Genomic DNA, 14,207 nt, shown 5'->3' with positions numbered 1-14,207 from the left:
TTTAATTAACATTTTTATAGGATCCCTAAACTGACACAGGAGTTTGTCAGGGGTTCCATATAAATAATAGATACAGGGTTAAAACAAAAACCAGAAATAATGTCACTGAAAAATAAAACATAAAACAAAACTCATAACTTATGATTAATTAACATAAAAATCTCTTTATCTTCATAAATATTAATGTTCTGCTCTCAATTCTCTCCTTCATGTCGCTTAAAACTAATAAAATATGTAAACAAATATTAAGAATGTCTTTCTTTAACTTCTTCATAGAAATGAAATTTAATGTGCTCGGTGAGAAATCTGAGAAAATCTTTGGGACAACGTACTAATAGCCATATTTATTATGACGTCGGTGTATAAAATAAGGTGTGTTATGAGTTTCACAGTTCATATTTTTTATTTTTAAAAAGATTGATGAGAAAAAGTTATCCATAATAATATATTGATACAGCAGACCTCTGGGTGATAGAAGTGTGCTGATTATGAAAATATTGGATCTTGCTTGGAATATGTCTATTGTTATAAGCTTTTGAATAGATTTAATTACCTGTTTTTGGATTGAATGGATTACATTTAAATAACAATCCTCAGCATGTCTCCAAACAATAATACCATATCTTAAAATTGACTTAAATCAATTTTTAAAAAATAATTAGGGAAACAAAACTGTAGATAATACATTTTACATTGTGTACTATGCAATCGAGCAGAAATAACATTAATTTGCTTTGACCAAAGTTCATCAGTCATAATGCCTAAATACTTATGCTTGGATTTATAAGCTACAACAGGGCAATTGCAGGAAGATGAAGAATTTTGTAAACAAATGCAAGTATTTGTTTTTAAAATTAATTTTCCTTTAATTTCTTATTTTGGGCAATAGATGTGCATTACAGCGTCTTTTTTGCATTAATAATTAAGTCTTGAACATCAGCCCAGCATAACTGTGCATCAAGATCTTTTTACATAAGAAATAAAATGCGTTCACAGTATGCATTTCCTATGACTAGAGCAACATCCATCATCGAACTGGTATAACTTAGAAAATTAAAAAAAATTATCAATACCAATTACACTAATTAAATATAACAAAGGTCTTAAGATGAACTCTGAGGGATTCCAGAATCCATGTGAACTTTATGATTCAGCTTTTTACCAACTTTTACAGAGAAATTGCAGTTAGATAAATTGCTCTGAAACCAAGTCAGCACACATCCAACAACCCTGATTTCTTTTAGCTTCCTCAGCAGTACTTAATGAGAAAGGACATCAAATGCTCCAGAAAAATCGATAAACAAAATTAAAACATAGTTTCTCTTATCCATATGCCCTTTTATGTAGTTAGATAAATCTGAAAAGAGTGTATCTACACCCAGGACCTTTCTGAACTCAAATTGACTACTTCCAAGAAAGCCATTCTCTTTAACATATTTGTATAATCAGTTATGTACACACCATTCAAAAATTTTATCCAGAACAGAAAGAATAGAAATCGGCCTATAGTTTCACTCATCACTATGAAAACCTGATTTATAAATTGGGCAAACTATAGCAGTTTTTAGAATATTATGATAAATACCTTCTTTAACTGAAGCATTAATAAATTTACAAATGAAGGCAATTATCTCATCACCCACAAACTTCATATCTGAAACTTAACAAATCAACACTTGGGGATTTCTTTTTAATGACAAAATTATCTTATTCATTTCTTGGGCAGTGACAGAAGACATAAAAACTAACATCAAGTGAAACCAAATCTACATGAGGTGATAGCAGAATTTTGCATCTGTGCTTTATAATGTTGACCTCTTTAATAAAATAGATCAGCAAAACAATTAGCCACAGGTCAATTCATCATCTTTAAAAAATTGTTTAATTCATTTGTTTCCAAAGTTGATCTTTTTCCTAACACCTTAATAATATGCCAGATACTTTTAATGTTTCCCTTTTCTAAAGCTAACTTATCAAAGTAAATTTATTTCTCTGCTTTTTAATGTTTTACTTAATTGATTCCAGGAACTGATATAGCAGTTTTTCAACACAAGATTGTCAGGATATTGGTTCCATCTTTTGAAAAGTTTATCTCTTTAATTTGATCTATCAACTCTGATGTAATGCATTCCTTTTATATATATATCGGTACTAAAAATGGCAGATTTTTTACAAAAAAGTAAAGTATTTTGAAATGTTTTAAAAAAATGTTGCAAAAATGCTCTGAGCTTAATAAATGTTAAAATCATTAAAATTAGTGTTTAACTGTCTTTTGCATTATAAAAAGAATAGAAACCACAATTTCTTTAGTACCATTGGAAACATTATTATTAGTATTATTAACAAATAGGGTCACACCAATTAAGTAATTATCAGTCAATTTGGTTGACACAAAAAACCCACAGGGTTGGTCTGGTGGTGAACATGTCTTCCCAAATCAGCTGATTTGGAAATCGAGAGTTCCAGCCTTCAAGTCCTAGTAAAGTCAGTTATTTTTACATGGATTTGAATTCTAGATCGTGGATACCGGTGTTGTTTGGTGGTTGGGTTTCAATTAACCACACATCTCAGGAAGGGTTGAACCGAGACTGTACAAGACTACACTTCATTTACACACTTACATATCATCCTCATTCATCCTCTGAAGTATTATTTGAACGGTAATTACCAAAGGCTAAACAGGAAAGAAAAGAAAGATTGACACAAAAAAAAATGTGAGAAAAACAATTATTCCTTATATATAAATGATCAATAATTGACTTTTTTAGATCTCCTCTCACAACCACTTTTCTAGTGAATACATTTATACGCTGCTCTAATCCAACGGAAGCTAAGTGGCTCTTATAGTTATTTATTACAGAAGAGTCGTCATTCAAGTCAGTATTGATATCACCGATAGAGTATCAATCCTTTTGAATCACAACTCTCCAAAAGAGTTTCAAGTTCTATTAGAAAATGAGCTTTACTAAAATCTGGTGGCCAATACACTGATAGAATTTTATGCTAAATAAATTTAATAAAATAAAATTATCATATCATCCATTATTCCGCTTCTTTTTGCTAATATTTTATTTTTAAGCTTTTATTATTATTTTTTTTAATATAATTTGAAGCATTTAATTCATTAAATAATATTTTGTGATGCAACTGCAGCCTATTTTTTTTATAACCGATTGATTACTCTTATTATTTTAATGTTAATAACTCTACACTATTATTACTACTCTACACAAAGTCAAGAGGTAAACTAAGATCAGTGGGCTTTAAATCAAGTGTACGACTCAAGAGTAAAAATTTATTTAAATTCTTAATTTAAAAATATTTAAAAAAATATCTTTAATTATTATTTTAAAAGATTATTGATATAATGAAAATATCACTGCATTTTCATTTAAGTTGTCTCTACATTGGGACAAGCAGTTGAAAGGAACATGAAACTCGATGAGAATAAACTCAATGAAACAATGAGAAAGTTGATACTCAATGAGAATCATTTAGGTAGGTCCATCTTTCATATTGAAAGGATTAAAAAATTGTTTAATTTGTATCTTTGTAATCCTTTATGTAAACTTGCTTCCGGACTTGGAATGAAAAATAATAAACTCATAACATGCCTTCATTTTGGGATAACACAATTCAACTGCCAGTAACAACTAGCACACATCTCAAAATTACTTGAACTTTTGGCTTTATCCCAGCTAATTATTTTTTTTTTTAACAAATGGAAGATGTAAAAAGTAAGAGAACTATGTCTTATTGACATATGTCTTATTGTCTCTTGTATCACAAGAGACAATAAAACAGAAATGGTAAAGGTTAAAGTAATTATCTTGATGTACCTGAAGTTCTTTTCAGTAAGTTTGTCAGGGGCTTTGATCATTTTAAATGGAAAGGTTTAGTAGTGTTTAAAACATTTTAAGAAATACTAAAAAAGGGAAAGTGAATTCTCATGAAAGTTTTTTGAAACTTGTAAATTCCACTGCAGAATGTACACTTTTATATTTATTGGAAATACAGGGAGTACTTAATATTTTGATAAGATAGAACAATTTCAATTTAACATTTTTAAGTCTGTTTTGTCTACCATTTAATAATAAAAAATAACTAATTTAGGATGGAATCTGGGTGAGCTGAGGGTAAACATTTATTCTATTATTGAACAGACAGCTTAAGATTAATGATATGCAAAATAATTGCTTTCATAGGTTTATCTTTTGAAAGGCTGCTAGAATGGCTGCTAGAAGGCTGCTAATAAAAATGGCTATGAGTTTAATCAGGTGTGTTATTTGTTTTTGTTGATAGAAGCTAATTATATCCAAGAAGTGTAGGATTCTGTTATTTTAAGAGCGAATAAAAAAATGTTAATTGATAAATTAACAATTTTTTATTCTTGAGTAAGAAATAATTCTTACTCTGGGAGCTCCTTTTTTTTATTTTTTTTTTTCGGTACTTTGTTTTTGTTTATTTATGTTCAGACAATTTTTAATTCTAATTATGATACATTATATAGGATAAATTTCCAATTTTGATTTTGTTGAATAGTTCACTTCCTTTTGGTATTCCACCTTAAGGTTTGTTTTATATGATGTCAGTTAGGAGTGTCAGGTGAGTTGTTACTCTTATCATAAAGATAATAATTATACATTTCATATTTCTCAGAATTCACCTTTATCTTGTTCTTTTCATTTGCCCTTTTCTTGAATCTAAAAAAAATTCTTTTTTGTTGATATACTTTCCTCATTGAAAAAATTGTTGGCCAGTGAGATCTGGTTTTGGGCTAATTGTGTTGGTTTTATCTAACATCCCCACCCACATTTTATGATTTTATTTTATTATTTAAATAAATTATTTAATAATGTATTTAGGTTTAGTTGACTTGTTTGATGTTATTAGTAATAATATTTAATAATTAATGTAAACAAAAGCTTAATAATTTTTAGTTGAATTGGGTTATTCATTTAGGACTAAACAATTAATTTTTTGATTATTTTTATGACAAGATCTGACTAATTAATAGCATAGTGTGATATTTATTTTGATTCATTGTAGCTGTTAATAATGTAAAATAAAAGTGGATACTATCTACCTATGTTGTATAAAAAATTATTGATTTTTATTGTTTACTATTTTATTATATTTTATATCTTTATTACTATAATTGATTAGTATTTTATTAAAACAATTACACATAAAATTATGTAGCAGTTATATTTAGAAATTAAGGTGCTAATCTATTGTCTACGAGTATTGATTTTACTATTATAATTCAACTGTAATTTTAAGTTCATTTTTTTTATATGTATGTTTTATTCCATTTTTGACTTTTTTTATGTTGTTGATAATATTAAAGAAACAATTTTTTATATTGTTAAATAATTGTACAAACTCTTTGCATGAACTATGACTCTCAAATAAAAATAAATCATCCATTATTCAATTATAATACTATTAAACAAAGTATTTTTTTTTAATTATGTCAAAGAAAACTCAAAAATGCAGACCAATACTATACAGTATACTGATAACAGAAAACACAAGAGTAATATTTAAAAATTATCAGGGCAGTATAATTCTTTTTTTTTCTTGATAATATTACAACATAAGCTTGAAGTATTGTTTGGGATATGGAAATGGAATTTTTTAGTGTATGAAAAATGCCATGCCTGGCTGGGATTCAAACCTGGGACATCCAGATGAAAGACTGAAATGCTACCACTCATGCCACGGAGGCCGGCAATTTATAATTGGTTTGTTTTCAAAGAATTTTACCACACTATTTCCTTTTAAGACACCATTCCAGTATAACATTAAAGGCTAGAAAGAAAGAGCTATTTTATAAAGTTTAGTTTAAATTTTTAATTTTGTATAATGCAAGAAAAAAGTAAAAAACCATGGTCAGATTATCTCAACAAGTTATGAAAGTATTATCTTCCATCAACAAAACAGATTTCTTCATTCATTCACTGAACTTCTATCAAAATATTTTCTTTCATTTTTTTTTACAAGATAAAAGTTTTAAAAGAGAATAAAGAGACTTTTCACTTTCACATTAAAATAATTCTGCTTTATTTGGACTCTCTCTCTATAAGTGGTCAGGAGTGAGAAATTTTTTAGGGACCATTTTAAAGAAATCTTATTCTGTATATTTGAACTGGGATGCTACAGCTCAGTAGCTGTGTTAACAATTAATTACTAATGATGCTACTGGTTAAGCCAAATTAAATAGGGTGTTAGAGAGCATGAATATTTCAAATATTGTAGATAGAAGAATTTTCATGAGCCTACTATGTGGAAATACTGAAAAATCTCACATCTTTTACATTATTTTTACCTTCTGTTTCAGTTTGGTTTCAAGTTCAGATACAGTTGAAATCCAATTATCAGATTTGGAATTGTTCTTGATCCATATCAACAAAATTTTAAATAGAAGTTACATGTAATGTTAAGAATTTCATTTTTTAGTTATACTATTGAAGCTTTTAATCTCATTTGTTTCTTTACTAGATCAACTACCCTCAAACATAGCAGTAGAATGAAAATCAGAACTGAGGGCATATTTTATCACAATTATGTTGAGGTTAAATGATTGGCACAGAACAGAAAAAATGAAGAATTGCAACAAACCTGTCAGATGACTGATGACAAAAGAAGTATGTATCTCCTCTTTTTTTTGCTTCTTTGAATACTATCAAGTTTTATTTATATTTGGTATTTTTTCTATTTTCTGGCTGCTTGTAGTTATGATCTTGATAGCAAACTTTATAAAATTAATCAATAAATTTCTCTTACCTCTGCTTAAACATGCCAACCATTTCTGTGCTAAAATCTTTTTCTAAAATAACAAAACTTTTCAACTTCTTTTACAACTTCATTACAGTATATAATATTTTCTGCTAACTTGGTATTTATAGATCACTATTATCCTCTTTCTTTAATATCTTTTAACCGTATCCTCTATTATACTCTTTCTTTTATATTTTTTACTTTTGTTACTGTTATTTATTCTTGAATTGATGTATTTTGCTAAATTTACTTTTCTTAATAAAAAAAAGTGTTAATTTCCATTGACACTTATGTTACATTTTATTAGCTGTACATATATTTTACAATACAATCATATTTTCTACACTTAACTAAACGTCAAAAAAATTTCTTTTTCAAGAGATGAAATCTGATTCCTCTGTCATTAATTGCTTTATTTAAAAATTAATCTTTTTATTTGAAGATTTAAATACAGATTATACATTGCATTAAAAATTAAAAAAAAAAAAAAATCATTGGTTAAATAACAATATATATAGTTATATAAAATTAGTTATGTAACCTATAAATATGTAAACCTATAAAAGTTAAAATAATTAGTTATTATATAGTTAGTGTATGTGTGTATATATATATATATATATATTTATATATATATATATATGTACATGCATGCATGCACACACACATTTTGAAGTTTTGTTTTATTTGGGCTCCATTTGGTTTGTTTAAATTTCCCTAAGTCAGATTGTCCCAAATGTGTATACATAGGTTCTAAGTTATTAGTACTCCATTTGAAAAGGTGGTAGTAAATAAACCTTCATCTGTAGTGATCCACTTAATGCCGTGAATTGCTGATTCTTAAATATTATTGAGTTAACTGTTTACAGTTAATGCACCACCAGCTTGATTTAAGAGTGAATTTCAAAAAATCCATTTGTTGTTAAGGTATCATGCCTGAAAATATGTACTTGTATTATTGACTTTGAAAAAATTAACAAATATTATAAAACATTTTGTATTTATTTTAATTTAATACTGAGGACATTATTAAATTACAAAAAAAAAAAAAATGTTAAATTCCATTTATAATACATATTATATTTTTTATATTAGTATTTTCGTGTATTTGGTTCTGTATAATTGTTAATTACTTTTTTGAAAAGTCATTTGTTTGTGATAAATTAAAATAATTTAATTTATAAAACACACATTAAAAAAAAACATTCAAATATATTTAAAATGTTAACATTCCTTTTTAAATTTAATTCTACAGTAAATAATAATCTATTGGGTATCTTTGATGTAAAGGTGGTTCTTACTATAGCATACTTTATGGATTAAAGGCAGTTCTCACCATAGCATCTTTTCTGGATAAAGATGATTCTATTTAGTTAAAGACTATATGTATGATATCTTGTTTGTGTTGATCAGTTCCATTAAGTTGAATATAAGATTATGAGAAGATTGTATAAAGTATAAAGATAAGTATACAATTTTTGAGCATATTAAACTACTGGTAGCCATTGAACATAAAAGATGAAAACGAAACTGTTATTTCTGGAAATTAATAATATAAGCTGAAAATTGCTTCTGTAATAATCACTATGACAGATTGGTTGCATCTCTTATCTTATCTTGAAAGTTTTTTTTAAGAATCCTGATGTGTTTGGAATTTTTCTCTTAGAGAATTCATCTCTTAATATCATCCCATCAAATGATAATTTTGCTTGTACATAAGTTTATTTCTTTAATAAATTATAATTTCTCTCTAATTTTGTTTTATAAAAGTCTGAATTATGTTATTTAGAGAATACAAGTTTATAGATTATTTATTAAAATTTCATGCTTGGAAATTGTTTGTAGTATGATAGTTGTTTTTGTACTAAGAAATTTATTAACTTATAAAATAGATAATTCTCTTTATTCTTAGCTCTTTAATATACTCATCATTATTTGGAGCAGTGTAAAAATGAACAGTTCTGTTCAGTGAAAAGTGGACTCTTTCAAATGCTTTTAGTTGGTTTTCAGTGGTTTTGTGTGTGTCAAAGTACAAGACTGTAGCATTTCTTTTCTACTATACCATTGAAAATGTCGGTACAATAATTTATAGATGTGATTAAGATCTGGTGTACAAGCTACATATGCTACTATCTGTTACTACATTACAGTATTACTGTGTAGGGATAATCAGTTTTTTCCATTGTATTGTTTTATAAGATATAACTCTTCCATGACAAGCTTTTTTCTTTCATATCATATACTGTAGAACAATAGTAGCTAATAGAATAACTAAACAGAATTAACAACCAAAATGTTAAGAACCAAAAAACATTTGAGAAATAACTGTTTAATATTTACAGTTTCATTGTTGGGTACCATAACATAAGTGTAGGTGATCTGACCTAAAACACATGTCATTCATGGAAATTGACATAGCCATTCATAAGAATTACAAGCATCTAATGCCAATTTTATGCATAATGCATTCTGTGTGATGGAATCTTTACCTTTTATCAGAAAAATTATAGATTTGAATTCAAGTCAGCCTTAGAGGATTTTTTTTCATATGGTACAGGATTTATAATAATAAAAAGTATTTTTTTATAAAAAAAAATAAAAAAATAAATTTTGTAGATGTTTAATTGGTAGAGGCCTGTAGGAGAGAGAATAAATAAATTTCAGTATGTAAAGCCCTCTGAAGTACAGGTGATGCTTAGCTCTACTGGAAATGCCTTTACTCAGTTTATCATGGCTGAAAATAATTAAAATCGTACTCTCAAAAAAGGGGACTATGACTAATACAACTTGTGTCTCAGATGCTTTACATGCATTGTAGCCGTGACTGGGTGAGATAGTGTGAAATAACAAATTAATATTATCTCTTTCTCAAGTAACAAATGAATGTTTTTTCTATTAAGTGAAAAAATCCACACCTTTAAACAAAATACAGTTTTTCTCTATATTCCTAGATTTTGTTAAAGTTATTTTAAATTCATAAATCTTTTACTTTTATCTGAAATTGTTATGAGATCTAAGCAAACAATACTGAATTTCTTGTTACTCTTAAAAGTAAGGTCTGTACATTACAGCAAAATCTCCAAAGATGTAAAAAAAACAAAGATCTAAAGATAGGAAAAAAAAACATTTTACTTGAAAATAGTAATCAGAAAGTGAAGATTATAGGAGAAAACAATATGCAGATTTTGAAATACATTTAAATGAGCTACATCTTTTATCAGTAGGTGAGTAAAATTATTTAGTTAGGATTTAAATGAATAAAAAAAAAATCAAGCAATCTATTAGAATGAAGTTTGTAAGGATGGACTTTACTTAAAAAGATATAAAAATCTGAATACTTTGAAATTGTAAATTATTTCTCAGTATTATGTTGAAAAAAATAGTTGACTGAAAAATCACATTCTTGTACTAAATAGATATTTAATTATTACATTAATTAGTATCTCGGTTTGATTTATGATATTTAGATGTGTGGAATAATAAGCGTAATTTTTTTTTGCAGTCAGTTATTGTTATGCTTGATATCTTCAGACTGGATAAACCGATTTTTATGAAATTTTTTTGAATGCCTTTGTATATTTATATTTTTTGTTTTCATTTTTTATTATTTTTTTTGTTTTTGGATTTTATTGTTATTGATTTTTTTTATTTTTATTTTTTCTTTGAGTGTAGATTGATTCCTTTATTTTTATTAATTTTTGGGTCATTTAATTTTGGTTACAATTATTTGTGAAGGGGGTTGGGAAGATACGGTCACATGGCTCCATTTTATTGAAAGGCTACAATCATTTTTTTACATTATTCTTTCTTTACTTGCAAGCATACACACTTTAATGTACTAATAAATTTTTTACCAAGTAGTAGCCTGTAAAGGACAAAGCTTTAGTAAAACACTCTATATGACTGAGTAGCTAGAGTTGCAAAACTCATGATCTTGCTTTGCCAGCGTTTTTAAATACATTTACAATATTTAATTTCTTAAACTAAGATTGATAAAGATATTTTAATTATGGATTTGTAATCTATACAAAAATTCTGTGAAGAGGCAGTTATCATGTGCAGAGTAGCATAAAAAAAATATTTATTTTGTTATCAATGCAATAACATAAAATCTAGAAAGTGATAGTACCTGTTAATTAAATTCATTTTAAATATTTTCTTTTCAAGAGTGATCGTAAAATTTAGCTGTTAGATAATGTGTTATTTTTTTTATAGAATTATCTTATTTCTCAAAATTTGTTTATCATAAGTAATAAGTTTTTTGAATAGGCAACATACGTATATACTTAATGCTTTTTTACGTTTTATGTATTTATTTATTTAGAATGAAAATTGAATTCTTCGCAGTTTAAAACTTTTTCCACTCACTCTTTACTTACATGAATTAGTTACTAATATATTTTCCTTTAAATTCATTTAAATCATAATCCAAATTTCCATCTAAGTAATGATGTAAAAAAAATGAAATTTCAAAATTTCCAGGGTCAAAGAGATCTGTAATAAGTACAAAAGTTTTTGCATTTAATAAAATTGTACCTACTGTAATTAATTTAGGAGGAAATGTAAAAGGTGTTATATGCTATTATAAACAGTTATTAGCAATTTATGTAAATTGCAATAGAGAGAAGAAAGCAAAGGAACCACAAGGTTCCTTTGGACTGATAGGAATGTCCTATGTGATTGGTGGTATGAAAGTCATATTAAAGTACTACAACAAAGAAGAGATCTATCTACAAGTAACCCACATGTTGGAAAAATGTGTTGAATTTTATATATATATATATATATATATATGTTATATGTAGGGATGTGGAATGTAGTCACTACATGGTTATCTTTAAACTGATAATAAAAGTATTTTAAATTCAAAACATCAATTGAAAAATATCTATTAAGAATTACAACTGTACTTAGAATTCATAACAGGCATTGATTATATACAGACATTCATAAAACAAATATATTTTACTTTTGACCGAGCTGCTGAATGTTTTACACCACACCAAAAACACTACACAAATTACAACATATACCTTTGCACAACAACATCTTACACTATTTCTTCTTACACTTATACTTGGTGGTGTCACAACGCCTTTCAAAATGCAACTGTACCCAAGGTGGAAACTTTCATTTTGATGAGTGGATGACTCTACGTAGTGACTCTCAAATGATGTCCTCTGGACACCAGTGTGAAGGGGGGGGGATATGCAGCCCTAGCTCCAGTATGCGTCTGATCTGCTGGGGTGATCTGTTATATTGCTGTACTCATGGGAACCTTATGTCAGTTCCAAATAATAATATTTCAACCAAAGCATAAAAACTTGGTTAATCGGGTTGGTATAGTGGTAAACTTGCCATTGCACATCATCTGATTTCAAAGTCGAATTCTAAGGTTCAAATCCTTTTATATGGATTTGATTACTAGATCATGTATACAGGTGTTCTTTGGTGGTTGGGTTTCAATTAACCACTGATCTCAGGAGTGGTAAACCTGAAACTGTAGAAGACAACACTTTATTTACATTCATACATACCATCCTCATTCATCTTCCGAAGTAATACCTGACAGTAATTCCTGGAGGCTAAACAGGAAAAAAGAAAAAAAAAGGACTTGACAAAATATATATTTCATCAAGTATACAATCAACCTGTTTTCGGTTCTGGGTTTAAAATGAAAAATATTAGACAATATAAGTCATTATTGTATTCGACATATAAGATCTTAGAAATCGTAACATATGATTATTAAAAATGGTTGCAATGATATTGACCAATTTTTCTCTTGAAAGTTAACAGTGTTAAAAATGCTTTTGTTTTGCATATACGTTTTGAGGAAAGTTAAAGCAATTTTTATTGTATTTTCTTATTTAAACAGCACAATAAAAATTGTGATAATGAAATTAGTGTTGTCAATTATATTAAAAAAACAGAGCTGTATGGAAGGTGGTTACAAAATATATTTTTATGAAGTTAAGTAGCAATTGAAAAGAGTATATTGCTGCAGTCATGGCACCCAGTCACTCAGTAATTGGAAATTGATTTAGTCATTGTCTTAAGTGTATTTTACTATGTCTAACGATCAAGTTTTACAAAGTAAAATGAGTTAGACTTTTAGGTAAGAATATAATATTTTCAACACCAAAACATTGGATTCTAGGATATGTACTGAAAGGGAAGATTTTTGGATAGACTTCTTTTTTTTTTTGTCTTCAGTCATTTGACTGGTTTGATGCAGCTCTCCAAGATTCCCTATCTAGTGCTAGTCGTTTAATTTCAGTATACCCTCTACATCCTACATCCCTAACAATTTGTTTTACATATTCCAAACGTGGCCTGCCTACACAATTTTTCCCTTCTACCTGCCCTTCCAATATTAAAGCGACTATTCCAGGATGCCTTAGTATGTGGCTTATAAGTCTGTCTCTTCTTTTAACTATATTTTTCCAAATGCTTCTTTCTTCATCTATTTGCCGCAATACCTCTTCATTTGTCACTTTATCCACCCATCTGATTTTTAACATTCTCCTATAGCACCACATTTCAAAAGCTTCTTATCTTTTCTTCTCAGATACTCTGATTGTCCAAGTTTCACTTCCATATAAAGCAACACTCCAAACATATACTTTCAAAAATCTTTTGCTGACATTTAAATTAATTTTTGATGTAAACAAATTATATTTCTTACTGAAGGCTCGTTTAGCTTGTGCTATTCGGCATTTTATATCGCTCCTGCTTCGTCCATCTGCTTCTATCCATTTGGATAGACACTACCTAATTATCCAAGAGTTAAAAGATGGTATTTTCATGTCTTATTATAGTAGACAAACTACCAATGCATATAATGTGATATAAATTCATCTTAAAATTTATTGATAAATCTAAAAAGTGTTGTAAGATAAAATTCTAAAGCAAGGTGTCTTAAAGACCAAATCCATTGCACAGCTGTTTATGGCTGATTACAGCCTCAAATATGTGGAGTCTAATAATACCCACAAAATCAGCCAGTTCCCTGGTGATATCATTAAACGGGGAGCCAGTATATCTGAGGAGTATTACAGCGTCTGATAATAATACAGTTACTGTTTGAGAAATTACAGAAGGATAAATAAAAATTATTTTAATAAGTTACAGTTGTGCTTGAAACTAACCAATAAATCACTGTTACATTGTTTATTGTTAATGAATACTTTAATCTGAGATTGTCATTCTTAAGAGAGTTACATTCAGAGTTCCTCCCGTAGGTGATAATAAACTACTGTTTTCAACTCTTTTCTAACAGTATATTGGCTAAGTCTCAGTTAAAAAAAAAACATTAGCATTACAATTGATGTTTACAAGATTAAAAATTCTTATTTATTTTTACCCACGATGGAACGGAGACTGTATATGCGTTCGGGGTATGAGCTTGTGTATGTATTTGT

At 27.8% G+C, this 14,207-nt stretch overlaps 1 long non-coding RNA gene across 1 annotated transcript in view; it reads left to right on the top strand.

Moving 5' to 3' along the window:
* The window catches only part of LOC142323925 (uncharacterized), a 90,327-nt gene that overhangs the window by 61,098 nt on the left and 15,022 nt on the right, over positions 1–14,207 (top strand). Inside the window, exon 2 of the long non-coding RNA XR_012756178.1 lies at positions 6,505–6,650. This is a non-coding gene — a long non-coding RNA (uncharacterized LOC142323925). The remainder of the gene's footprint in view (positions 1–6,504; positions 6,651–14,207) is intronic.

The sequence above is a fragment of the Lycorma delicatula genome, chromosome 4 (genome assembly GCF_047948215.1).
Source record: "Lycorma delicatula isolate Av1 chromosome 4, ASM4794821v1, whole genome shotgun sequence".
Classification (NCBI taxonomy): Eukaryota; Metazoa; Arthropoda; class Insecta; order Hemiptera; family Fulgoridae; genus Lycorma; species Lycorma delicatula.
The sequence above is the reverse complement of the archived record's forward strand: the minus strand, read 5'-3'. Positions and strand labels throughout refer to the sequence as shown.